We start from the raw sequence: 12,050 nt of genomic DNA on the forward strand, positions 1-12,050 counted from the left end.
TTCAATTAACTCTTGTATATACGTTTAGTGTCGCCGTAATTGAATGGAGCTGTAAAATCATATTTCTGGTTCATTTTCACCGCACGATAAACGCCGTAAAGACGAAACCCAAAAGTCAACGGCGGAATTGTTTAATTTTTCCTATTTCACAGCACTATTTTTCAGTACACATTAGTCATTTCTCTCCAAGTGGCAAAGTCTCTATAGCGGACAGTTTACCCATAAATTGTGTAAGTGAATACAGTATTGATCATATTGGGCAAAAGACTCGGTGGGCACGTGTCCCTGGTTTCTAAACGTAGCAACACCACTGGGAAGGAAAAATGAGGGGCATGATGGTGTTAAGGGGCTCGGGGTGGTAGCCAAGGGCGAGGGACTCGTTTTCTGTGTCCCAGCCCACTACAGCAAAACTCAGTTTTCAGTGTGTGAGAATAGGTTACCATAATGGACACCTCCCAGCTCTTCTGGTCTGCCACGCATTGCACGACTCCGATTCCTCGTGACCTTCCGGACGGGAAATCAACCAGGTCCATAAACCAAAATCCACTTTACTGACCATTTGACTAAAACACAAAGCTCAGCGGGAGATGCAGAGGTCTCTTGGTTACACGTGAAGTGGAACGCCATCCTCTACCCCCTCACCATGGCATAAACCAGAACTAGGAAGGTGACTCCCTCAGATTCTACACAATTGCCTCACTGTGATGACTGCGGCTGCTGAGAACATTGAGATAAGGATTAAATACAGAACAAACAAGTCCATTATACTAATTGCATATTATATACCTCGGCCGCCGCAGTCTGGGAAATTTCATGCTCATTTGTAGTGCCTGATATTGTTACTGTACTGTCTATACTGTGCACATATATCAATGGACCGTCCACAAGCCAAATAGGGAAGTGGTCCTTGATTGTGGAGACATGTTGGTTTTATATGGCCTCTTATTTCAAGTCTAGTTTCTCCCTCCCTCAGTCCTGATTTTTCTCCCTTCTTTTGCTGGTGATGGTGATGTAATTACTTTTGGGGCAGAAGCATCCAGTTCATCTTTTATTAGGCACAGCAGAAGCAGGGCCTCTGGTCACAAGCGTCATCACTCCACAACATCCAGAAGTAGCAGGCGGTATCAACTTTCCAGATCTTCTCGGTGGCATTCTCCATCAACTTTGGATGCTAGTTCATTCAGTTCTGCTTTGGGAAGGTCGGGTCATCATTGCAAGAGTCTTCTCAGTAGGCCAGGTGGTTGTGCCATGGGGCAGTCCAACCCCATGTGGTTCCAGATCCTCCACCAAGAACAGCACAAGTTCCATCATCAGGCAATGAGTTCAATTTCACTGGGACTTGGGGTTCTGGGGAAGAAAAGTGGGATTTAGTAAAGGCCTTCAAGGCTTTGCTGTCTTGGTTAGAGCCAGCAAAAAAGTTCACAATGAAATGGTAGCACAACAGGCTGGTAGATATAAAGAAGCTTTCCTTTGTGGATTTCAGGGGTCTCATTTAGATGAAGAAACAAGAAAATCTGAGCTAACCAATATATAGACATCTGGTCTCCAATTTCTGTGGAGCAGCATACAATAGACAAAGAGCACAGGACTACTGTTGTGAATTCGCTTTCTGGCCTACCTCTGGTTGCTAGTGAAGGTGGTGGAGCGGGTTGTATTGACAGAGTGGTCGTGCGTTCTCTTTCCAGGCTTCCTCTGGTGGTTACTGGAGGTAATGGAGCTGATCTAATTAACAGAGGCCTCCCGCCTGATAATGAAGAGGATGACTGGAGATCTGGAGTTTCTGACTGGATTTAAGACAGCCAGCTCCCTATATCCCTGCTGGTGATTTTTTCCTGCCTCCTGAGGTCTTAGTTTCTAGCTCAGTCTCTGCATGCTCATCTAAGTGTTCTTTTGCTATTGTTCACATTTGATCTGGTTTTGTCTATTTCAGTTTTGTGTGTTCAACCAGCTCCGGCTGGGGCTGTGCTGAATTTCCATCCTTATGTTACTGCTTGTGCCAGTTTGTTTTTGTCCCTTATTAGATTGGCCTCTTTTTGCTCTGCTTTCAGAATATACCAGAGTGCTGCTATAGTGGGCGAAGTCTAGTGACTTCAGTATTTTTCTATCAGATGTGTTGGGCATTTTTTGCAGGTTTTTTTGCATGATTGCAGACAGAGTCTTTCCTTTCCTGTCCTGTCTAGTTAGTGTGGGCCCCATCGTTTGCTCAGTCTATTTTCCTACCTGCGTTTGTGTTTTCATCTTGTCTCACCGACAATATATGTTTGGGGGCTATCAATTCCTTTGGGGTCTGCTCTGGGGCAGTTTAGTTTTCCCCTTTCTTGCTTTAGGCTTATTTAGCTCTCCAACTGTGTCGAGGCGTCTAGGATCATCGTAGGTACGCTCCACGGCTACTGCTAGTTGTGTGGACAGGATCAGGGGTCTGCAATCCGCTTAGATACCAACCTCTCTGGTTTTCTGTGGCTTAGCTTGGTCTTGCTTTCCTCCTCGGTGACCCAATCATAACAGACTTCCTTGCGTAAAACAATTGGTGGTCAGGACCATGGATAACTGGATCCAAACCTTCATGGTGCTAAGTTTTGTTCTGGGCCAACAGCACCCTGAACACTGTTCAGACTTGTCCATCTATATTGACTCAATTTATAACGCGTTAAAATCCCATGGGAGCAGTGCCTGGTGTAACTATGACGAAGGGTTTCACCGGCATTTGACCCTGTTACCTGATACTGGGTATAGGGTTAAGGCCACAGATATATAGCTCAGACTAATGATGACACAGAGAACGTCGCACTTTCAGGCGGTGAACGGTGCTCCTATATACTTCCAAGGGGCAGTGCGCAGACCTGGAGTGTGTTGGCTATTGAACAAGGGCTACTGCAGATTTTATGGCTTATGTAAATGTAAGCGTGCAAGCTCAGCTTGCGGTCGTCTACACCCAGAGGGCCAGCGGGTACCCCTGAAGATAAAGACTCCAATAGGCTTGTCCATGATGTCCTCATGGTTAGACCAGTAACTCTATAAGGAGCTTCGTTGTGGAAGGGGGATAATGCCATGGGATAGTTTTTCAGGGGTCAGCCTTGGGCCTTCTATTCAACATCAGGATCTGACCTCACAAATACTCTTCTGGATGAATGAGAAAAAATTCCCACAGACTCCACCAAAATCTTGTATAAATCCTTCCGAGAATAGCGGAATCTGTTATATCTGCAGAGGGGAAACAACTCCATGTTAATATCTACGGACCTAGAATGGGAGGTGAGAAAAGCTACTTGAGGTGAAATGTTGGAAAGTCCTAATACTTCTGTCCATATAGTGGAAGACAGACAAGCACTAATTATTTCCATTGTGTCAGCAGCACTTACAGGATGAAGACATACAGGGATAGAGGGCTCATTGTCTTATTATGGATAATTACAGTAATGCCTCCTGCTAATTACCTTGCAGCTTTACTATACCCTGAGGCAGGACGGTAATGTACAGCACTGTGGAGATGACAGCCCATGTCTCCTTAACAAATCTTAATAATTGCACGACGTTTCTTGAACACGGCGTGTGCGCTACTGATACTAACCCTCCAACGTAACATATTGTATCGCTGCTGCGAAAACCAACGAGTTACTATACCTGGAGCTGACGTGAGATCCGCAACATGGAAAGGTCCTGTCCAAATCAGTCCACTGCTCAAAAAAGGGATTTCAGGACTTCAGTGTGTAATGGGTTGGCATCCGATCCTTGAGAACCCCATGCGTAAGGGCAATAATGGGGCTTTTACTGCAAGCACAGCGCCAATCGTCTAGATGTGGTTGTGCCTGTTATTGCAACACAGCCCTATTTACTTTAATGGGATTGACTTGGGATGTGGTTGTTGCGACATAATACTGGTGAATTAAAGGGGTTGTCCAGGAATTAGCTGAGGTAGCCTTTAGAGGGGTTTCTATGATTTAAAAGAAATGTATAAATGCAGGAAAAGTGATAAAATAATAAAACACCCTATAGCCCTATAGAATCACCTACTGCCGATTCTGCATTGATCATGCTCCATAAATCATTTAGATTCCCGCTACAGCCACCTCTGGCCTTATCGGTCACATGCTGAACACGCCAACAACCAAAGGGGTATTCCAGTTCTAATAAGTTATCACCTATCAGGTAATTGTTGGCGCCTCCACCAATCATCAGGCGTAAATCCCACTTATCTCCTATCTTGTCAATTGATGATAACTTGTCATAACCAGAATATCCCTTTAAAGGGGATCTGTCACTTGCCATAAATATTTATTTTTTTACCTGGTGTAAATGCCGCTGCTCTCCTGAATCCGGTGATGTTATTCTTTTATTCCTGCGCCTCCACATTCCTGAGATATGGCCTCCCTGATCTGTGTTTATAAATTTAGTCTTCATCTCCAACTGGGTGTGTTCTTCTAGAAGACGCCCTCAAATAAGAGTTAATTACCACGCCCACTTGGCTAAAGACACTAAACTTATATACAGGGAACTAGGGGCCATATCTCACTAAAGGAGAGGCGCAAGAATAAAAGAAAAACGACTTCGGTTTCAGGAGAATATCGGCATTTACACCAAGTGAAAACATTACACAATTATGGCAAATAACATGTTCAAGTTTTCCATATTTTGGGATAAATATCTATCTATCTATATATACTATGGGGGTTCTTGCTCTTTGGTAGCTGGTGATGTCCACACGGGTACGAGTTTCCTTGTGAAATAGGTTAAAATGTATTTTCCTGCATAAACTTTCAACATAACATAAACAGCGTTTCTTCAGCCAAAACATTCAATAACAAAAACACAGTCATTTCACAGGGTAGACACAAAAAAGCAATCTCACCCACAGATCTGTACAGGCTTTGCTTATTCTCAGGCACAGTCTGTCCACCATTAATGTTTTTTTTTCCTCTTCAACACTACAGACCACACCTGAGCCAACTCAGTTGCCTTATATAGGACCTGCAAGTCCCGTACTTGAATGTACAGGAACGACCTTCCCCACCCAAGCTCTTAAGGTCGCTCCTAAATCCTGGACCCAAAATTCGGTCCACTAAAATTCCTCTCAGTAACTTATTGTTATTGGAGCACAGGATTTACAAAACCGAGGACAGGCACCTCTGTGACACATACCTGCCATCCAGGACTTTATCTCCTCTGTTTTATACACACACACACACGCACGCACACGTGCTTCTCACAAAATTAGAATATCACCAAAAAGTTAATTTATTTCAGTTCCTCTAAACGCTAAAAAAAAAAAAAGGGAAACTCACATATTATATGAAGTCATTACAAACAGAGTGATCTATTTCACGTGTTTATTTCTGTTAATGTTGATGATTATGGCTTACAGCCAATGAAAACCCAAAAGTCATTATCTCAGTAAATTAGAATACTTTATAACACCAGCTTGAAACATGATTTTAAAATCCAAAATGTTGGCCTGCTGAAATGTATGTTCAGTAAGTGCACTCAATACTTGGTCGGGGCTCCTTTTGCATCAACTACTGCATCAATGCGGCGTGGCATAGAGGTGATCAGCCTGTGGCACTACTGAGGTGTTATGGAAGCCCAGATTGCTTTGATGGCTGCCTTCAGCTCGTCTGTATTGTTGGGTCTGGTGTCTCTCATCTTCCTCTTAACAATACCCTATAGATTCTCTATGGGGTTAAGGTCAGGTGAGTTTGCTGCCAATCAAGCACAGTGATACTGTTTTTTGTAAACCCGGTATTGGTACTTTTGGCAGTGTGGACAGGTGCCAAGTCCTGCTGGAGAATGGAATTTCCATCTCCAGAAAGCTTGTCGGCAGAGGGAAGCATGAAGTGCTCTAAAATTTCCTGGTAGACGGCTGCGCTGACTTTGGTCTTGATAAAAGACAGTGGACTTACACCAGCAGATGACATGGCTCCTCAAACCATCACTGATTGTGGAGACTTCACACTAGACCTCAAGCAGCTTAATTGTGGCCTCTCCACTCTTCCTCCAGACTCTGGGACCTTGACTTCCAAATGAAATGCAAAATTTTCTTTAATCTGAAAACAACACCTTGGACCACTGAGCAACAGTCCAGTTCTTTTTCTCCTTGGCCCAGATAAGACACTTCTGGCGTTGTCTATGGGTCATCCGTGGCTTGACACGAGGAATGTGACACTTGTAGCCCATGTTCTGGATACGTCTGTGTGTGGTGGCTCTTGAAGCAATGACTCCAGCAGCAGTCCACTGCTTGTGAATGTCTCCAAAATTTTTGAATGGCCTTTTCTTTACAATCCTTTCAAGGCTGCTGTTATCCCGGTTGCTTGTGCACCTTTTTCTACCACACTTTTCCTTCCACGCAACTTTCCATTAATATGCATGGATACAGCACTCTGTGAATGGTCAGCTTCTTTAGCAATGACCTTTTGTGGCTTACCCTCCTTGTGGAGTGCGTCAATGACTGCCTTCTGGGCATCTGTCACGTCAGCAGTCTTTTCCATGATTGTGGAACAGACTAAGGGACCTTTTTAAATGCTTAGGAAGCCTTTGCAGGTGTGTTTTGTTAATTATTCTAATTTACTGAGATAATGACTTTTGGGTTTTCATTGGCTGTAAGCCATAATCATCAACATTAACAGAAATAAACACGTGAAATACATCACTCTGTGTGTAATGACTCTATATAATATATGAGTCTCACTTTTTTTGTATTGAAGAACTGAAATAAATTTACTTTTTGATGACATTCTAATTTAGTGAGAAGCACCTGTATATTGTTTTTACAATTTGGTTTCATTAAAATGTTTGTCTTCTATAGCTTTTATGTTGCATTTGTCTATTATTGGCTGCAAACTGAGAATCCGTCAGTGAGCTTGCATGACGGTCAGACCGGGCGTTTGAAACTGTTCAATTACGGTAATCTTTTTTTGAGCTTTTTTTAGCTGATTTACAAACACATCAAAGTAAAACGAAGTAGAACGTGCAGGAAAACAAAGAGCCTGTAAAAGCCAAATATTGCCAAATGACTCCCAGTTGCAAAAAATATTTTTAGTGTTTTTTTATTATTAATAATAATAATAATAATAATAATAATAATAATATTTATTTATATAGCGCCAACATATTCCGCAGCGCTTTACAGTTTAACAGTTTCAAAACACAAGTCATAAATAACAACGCTAACAATACAATAATTAAAGAAAAATTAGACGACCCTGCTCGTGAGAGCTTACAACAATCTACAATGAGGTGGGGGAGATACAGAGTACAGGTGTGTATTTACAATTGTATATTTACAATGAAGGTCCAGCCATCTTGAGGGAGTGAGGAATGGATGGAGATAGTGAATGGGCTATACATGCACGCTTACACATAGAATGACTTTGATTAGTGAACGTGATAGGCCGCTCTGAACAAATGTGTTTTGAGGGAGCGCCTGAAACTATGCAAATTGTGGATAGTCCTGATTTCTTGGGGTAGAGCATTCCAGAGGATTGGCGCAGCACGGGAGAAGTCTTGGAGTCGGGAGTGGGAGGTACGGATTAGTGCAGAGGTTAGTCGAAAGTCGTTTGCAGAGCGCAGCAGTCGGTTAGGCCAATAGACAGAAATGAGAGAGGAGATGTAGGGGGGTGCCGCACTGTGGAGAGCTTTGTGGGTGAGAACAAGTACTTTGAATTGGATCCTATAATGAATGGGCAGCCAATGTAAGGACTGGCGAAGAGTGGACGTGTCCGAGTACCGATTAGCCAGATAGATGACCCTGGCTGCTGCATTAAGTATGGACTGGAGAGGGGATAGTCGAGTAACAGGGAGGCCAATTAATAAAGCGTTGCAGTAATCCAGGCGGGAGTGGATCAATGCTACAGTGAGGGTTTTTGTTGCTTCCATGGTGAGAAAAGGGCGGATTCTAGAGATGTTCTTTAGGTGTAAGCGGCAAGAGCGAACAAGAGATTTTATATGGGATGTGAAGGAGAGATTGGTGTCAAATATAACACCCAGACAGCGTGCCTGCTGCCGGGGTGTTATTGTGGTGCCAGATGTCAGATTTAGGGAGGTTAGTAGACGGCGGGAGCAGAAAAAGTTCAGTTTTGGAGAGGTTGAGTTTCAGAAAGAGAGTGGACATGATGTTGGAGACTGCGGACAGACAGTCACTGGCGTTCTGTAGTACAGCGGGGGTAAGGTCGGGGGAAGAAGTATAAAGTTGTGTGTCATCAGCATAAAGATGGTACTGAAAGCTAAATCTGCTGATGGTCTGTCCAATTGGGGCCGTGGAGAGAGAGAAAAGAAGAGGGCCAAGGACTGAGCCCTGAGGTACCCCGACAGCGAGAGGAAAAGGAGATGACGTGGAGCCAGAGAACAAAACACTGAAGGAGCGGTCAGAAAGATAGGAAGAGAACCAGGAGAGAGTAGTGTCCTTAATGCCTAGTGACTGGAGTCTAGAGAGTAGGAGATGGTGGTCAACAGTGTCGAAAGCTGCAGATAGGTCAAGAAGAATGAGCAGAGAGTGGTCACCATTACGTTTTGCTGTCAGAAGGTCATTGGTCACTTTGATGAGTGCAGTTTCAGTCGAATGTAGGGTATGGAAGCCGGACTGTGAAGGGTCTAGAAGGGAGTGAGTGGAGAGGTAACGGGTAAGGCGGGAGTAAACTAGGCGCTCCAAAAGTTTAGAGATGAATGGGAGATTGGAGACTTGTCTGTAGTTGTTTGTGCAGGATGGGTCGAGAGCGGGTTTCTTTAGTAATGGAGTAATGCAGCCACACCCAACATGCCACCCAAGACAGCAACCAGGCGCAGGAGAAGGCAGGAGACCACTGCAGCAGCACCATCAGCACCACCACTACCCCAAATGGAGCAGCATGCTGAACAACAGGAGGGGATTCCAGCAGCAGATGAGAGATGGTAATTATCAAATCCCCCATTCCTCCAAACTAGGGCCATGGAATATCAAGATATTCATTGGCCCTTTGTTTCTCTTTATTCAACAGCCGCCCAAGAGATGCAGCAGCAGCAACAGTGGCAGCACTGGCAGCACTGGCAGCAGCAGTAACACCACCCACAGGCATGGAGTGTGGCCAGCAGGAAGACAGCACATCATCTTCTGGGAGCCCTCCCTCGCATCGTCAGCGTTTGACGGTAAGTTTTTATTTCCAAAATCCATCATCTCTGTAATATATGTCTATTCATTGCCTTTTATTTCAAAACAGGAATCACAAGATGAAGAGGAGCTCCCAGAAGAAGAAGGAAGGGGTGGACAGACACCTGGAGTGGGCTCACAATTGGTAAGTTTTTTGCATCAAACGCAGAAACACAACATCACACTACACACAACACATAGAAAACAATGTTCTGCAGACCACACACAGCAAACAAATGCCTACATCCAAAGACATAACATTTTTTGTTTTCTTCTCTAGTCTTCCCAATCTGGTGCTCGGCCAAGAGGTCCTCGCAGTGCCTCCCAGGGTCGTCGGCGACAGCAACGCGGCGGTCACCAGCGTGTAAGTATAAATATTTTTGCTTTGTTTTTTTGCACTTTTTATTTCATTTCTTTTGTGGAGGCTAATTATGTTATTTTTGTCTTTTTCTTTAACAGCCTTCACAGCGTGCTCCCGACTCTGACGGTGAGGATGGAGGGATTGATGTGGACCACCTCATCGATCTCGTCAGAGAAAGGGAGCCGCTCTGGAATATGGCTGACCGCCGCCATGCTGACCTGATCGTTACCCGACGACTCTGGGAGGAAATCTGTTCGCTCCTTGTGGACCGCTGGGAGGACCTCGATGCTCGGGCCCAGATTAAAGAGCGTAAGTATATACAGTACCGGTTGCTTGATGTAAACCAGTGTTTCCCGAACTCCAGTCCTCGTGGTCCCCACGGATCATGTGTTCAGGATTTCTATTTACTTTGGAAATCCTGAAAACATGACCCCTGGGGACCATGAGGACTGGAGTTTGGGAAACACTGATGTTGTATACTAACCACTTTGTCCTTTCTCGTTTCAGGGGACAGAATTGTGAAGCGGTGGCGGTCTGTGAGGGATCGTTTCAAGAAGGAGTTCAATAAAGAGATGCGGGCCCCGAGTGGATCTGGAGCACGCAGGAGCAAGTACAAGTACGCACAAGCCCTGTCGTTCCTCCGGGAAACAATGGTCACCAGAAGGTAAATATTACACACCACATGTGAAAAAAAATGTTTAGATGTCACTTTTTTTTTTCGGCCAGGGCCATACCATGTCACTATTTTAATTGTTTTTTTTTCTCTTTATTCCACAGCACGGTGAGCAGCACTCGGGAGCCTGCACGATTGGACCCTTCTGAGGCGATCCCTGAGGAGACCGGCACCGAGGGACACTTCGACCGCCCCGGTACATCTGCACCTTCCCAGCCTTCCCACACATTCGACCCATCTGTCCCATCCACCAGCACAGGAGCATCGTGGCCGCCTACATTACATGAAGCTGCTGGTGAGGAGATCGATTTCCCTTTACCCCACCCTTCTGCCCCTGCCACCTCTAGTACACCTGCGGGTACTGGACGGCAGCGGCAGAGGGGTCAGGAAAAGACTTATGCGCCAGAGTTCTTGCATCTGAATGCATCTTTCCAGAACTGTCTCAAAGTCTTGTCAGAGCAAATCTCCGCAGGCTTTCAGCAGATCAACTCCAGCATTCTGGAGGTGAAGACACTTCTGCAAACCATGCATTCAGAAGCAAGATCTTCGCCAAACCACACCTTTTTCAGGTCTGTTGTGGAGCGCATGGAAACGCTCTCTCCTACCCAGCAGATGCATGTAATGCATTCATGCCACGGTGCTCTCCAGCACGTTACCTCCCAACCTCCTCCTCCCACCACAGTAGTTCCTCCACCTGCACTCCCTCCAGCCACTTTCCATTCTCCCCCTCCTATTACATACCATCCACCTCCCCAGCAACAGCCACCTCCCCAGTACCAGCAACCTCCCAAGTACCAGCAACCTCCCCAGTACCAGCAACCTCCCCAGTACCAGCAACCTCCCCAGTACCAGACATCTCCCCACTTCCAGCAACCTGCCCTGTACCAAACTCCTTCCCCGTACCAAACTCCTTCCCCATACAACTTGCCATCAACATCATCTGCTCCTAGAGTCCCTGCCCAACCCTCCACTCCACCGCCCACCACCTCTTCTGCCTCCCACATGTCCACCCATTCTGTAGCTTTTTCCACACCTTCACCTCTAACTGTTCCTTCCCCACCACGATCCCAGTCCTCTCTCCACACTCCCAGTGTCGAAGTGTCCCGCAGCCCCTCCAGCACTATTTCCACCCCACACTACACCGAGTTATAATGTTTTTTGTTGTAATAAAAATGCCCATTTGGTTGGTTTCAAACATTTATTAAAAAAGTTTTTTAAACTTTAAAAACATTTTACAAAAAAAAAAATTTTAAATAAAAGTTAAATTATCGTTTTACAATGGTTGTCTGTCATTTCTTTCTGCGGCGAACTATGTTTAAAAAAAAGGTTAAATACAGGGTATTTCAAAGGTAAAAAGGTATTCAAAACCAGGTATATAACTGTGGGTAAATTTTAGCTTTTTGCCACAGTTGTGTTCCTGGTTGTGTTTGAAGCAAAGTATTTCACCTAAAAAGTTGTGTTTATTATTGGTGATTTCCTAACAATGTACACAACTTTTGTTACAAGGTGAAATACTTTGCATAAAACACAACCAGGTACACACTTGTGGCCTAAAGCTAAAAATAGAGACCATGACAAGATAGCCAACTTTGGTTGGTAAAGGTATATACTGTTGGTACAGAAGGTACACAAGTTTGGGGCACAAATCTTTCACAGTCTGTCATCCTGCCAGTGTACTCTGCCTTGAGGTGACATAAAGTATAGTGCAATATTGTCCCTCATTACTGAAACCGTCACAGAACTTCTAGTGGTAATGTCATGGTAATCTTGCAAGGTGGTTTCTTCAGAGGTGTCCTCAATGGAAATGGGTTCCTTGCAGATAACAAAATTGTGGAGTACCACGCAAGCTTTGATCACCTCGTCCACAGTTTCTGTCTTGAGGTTGATCGCAGTCAATAGGACCC

The sequence above is a fragment of the Dendrobates tinctorius genome, unplaced genomic scaffold, assembly GCF_039654945.1.
Source record: "Dendrobates tinctorius isolate UK_male_01 unplaced genomic scaffold, ASM3965494v1 ptg000075l, whole genome shotgun sequence".
NCBI lineage: Eukaryota > Metazoa > Chordata > Amphibia > Anura > Dendrobatidae > Dendrobates > Dendrobates tinctorius.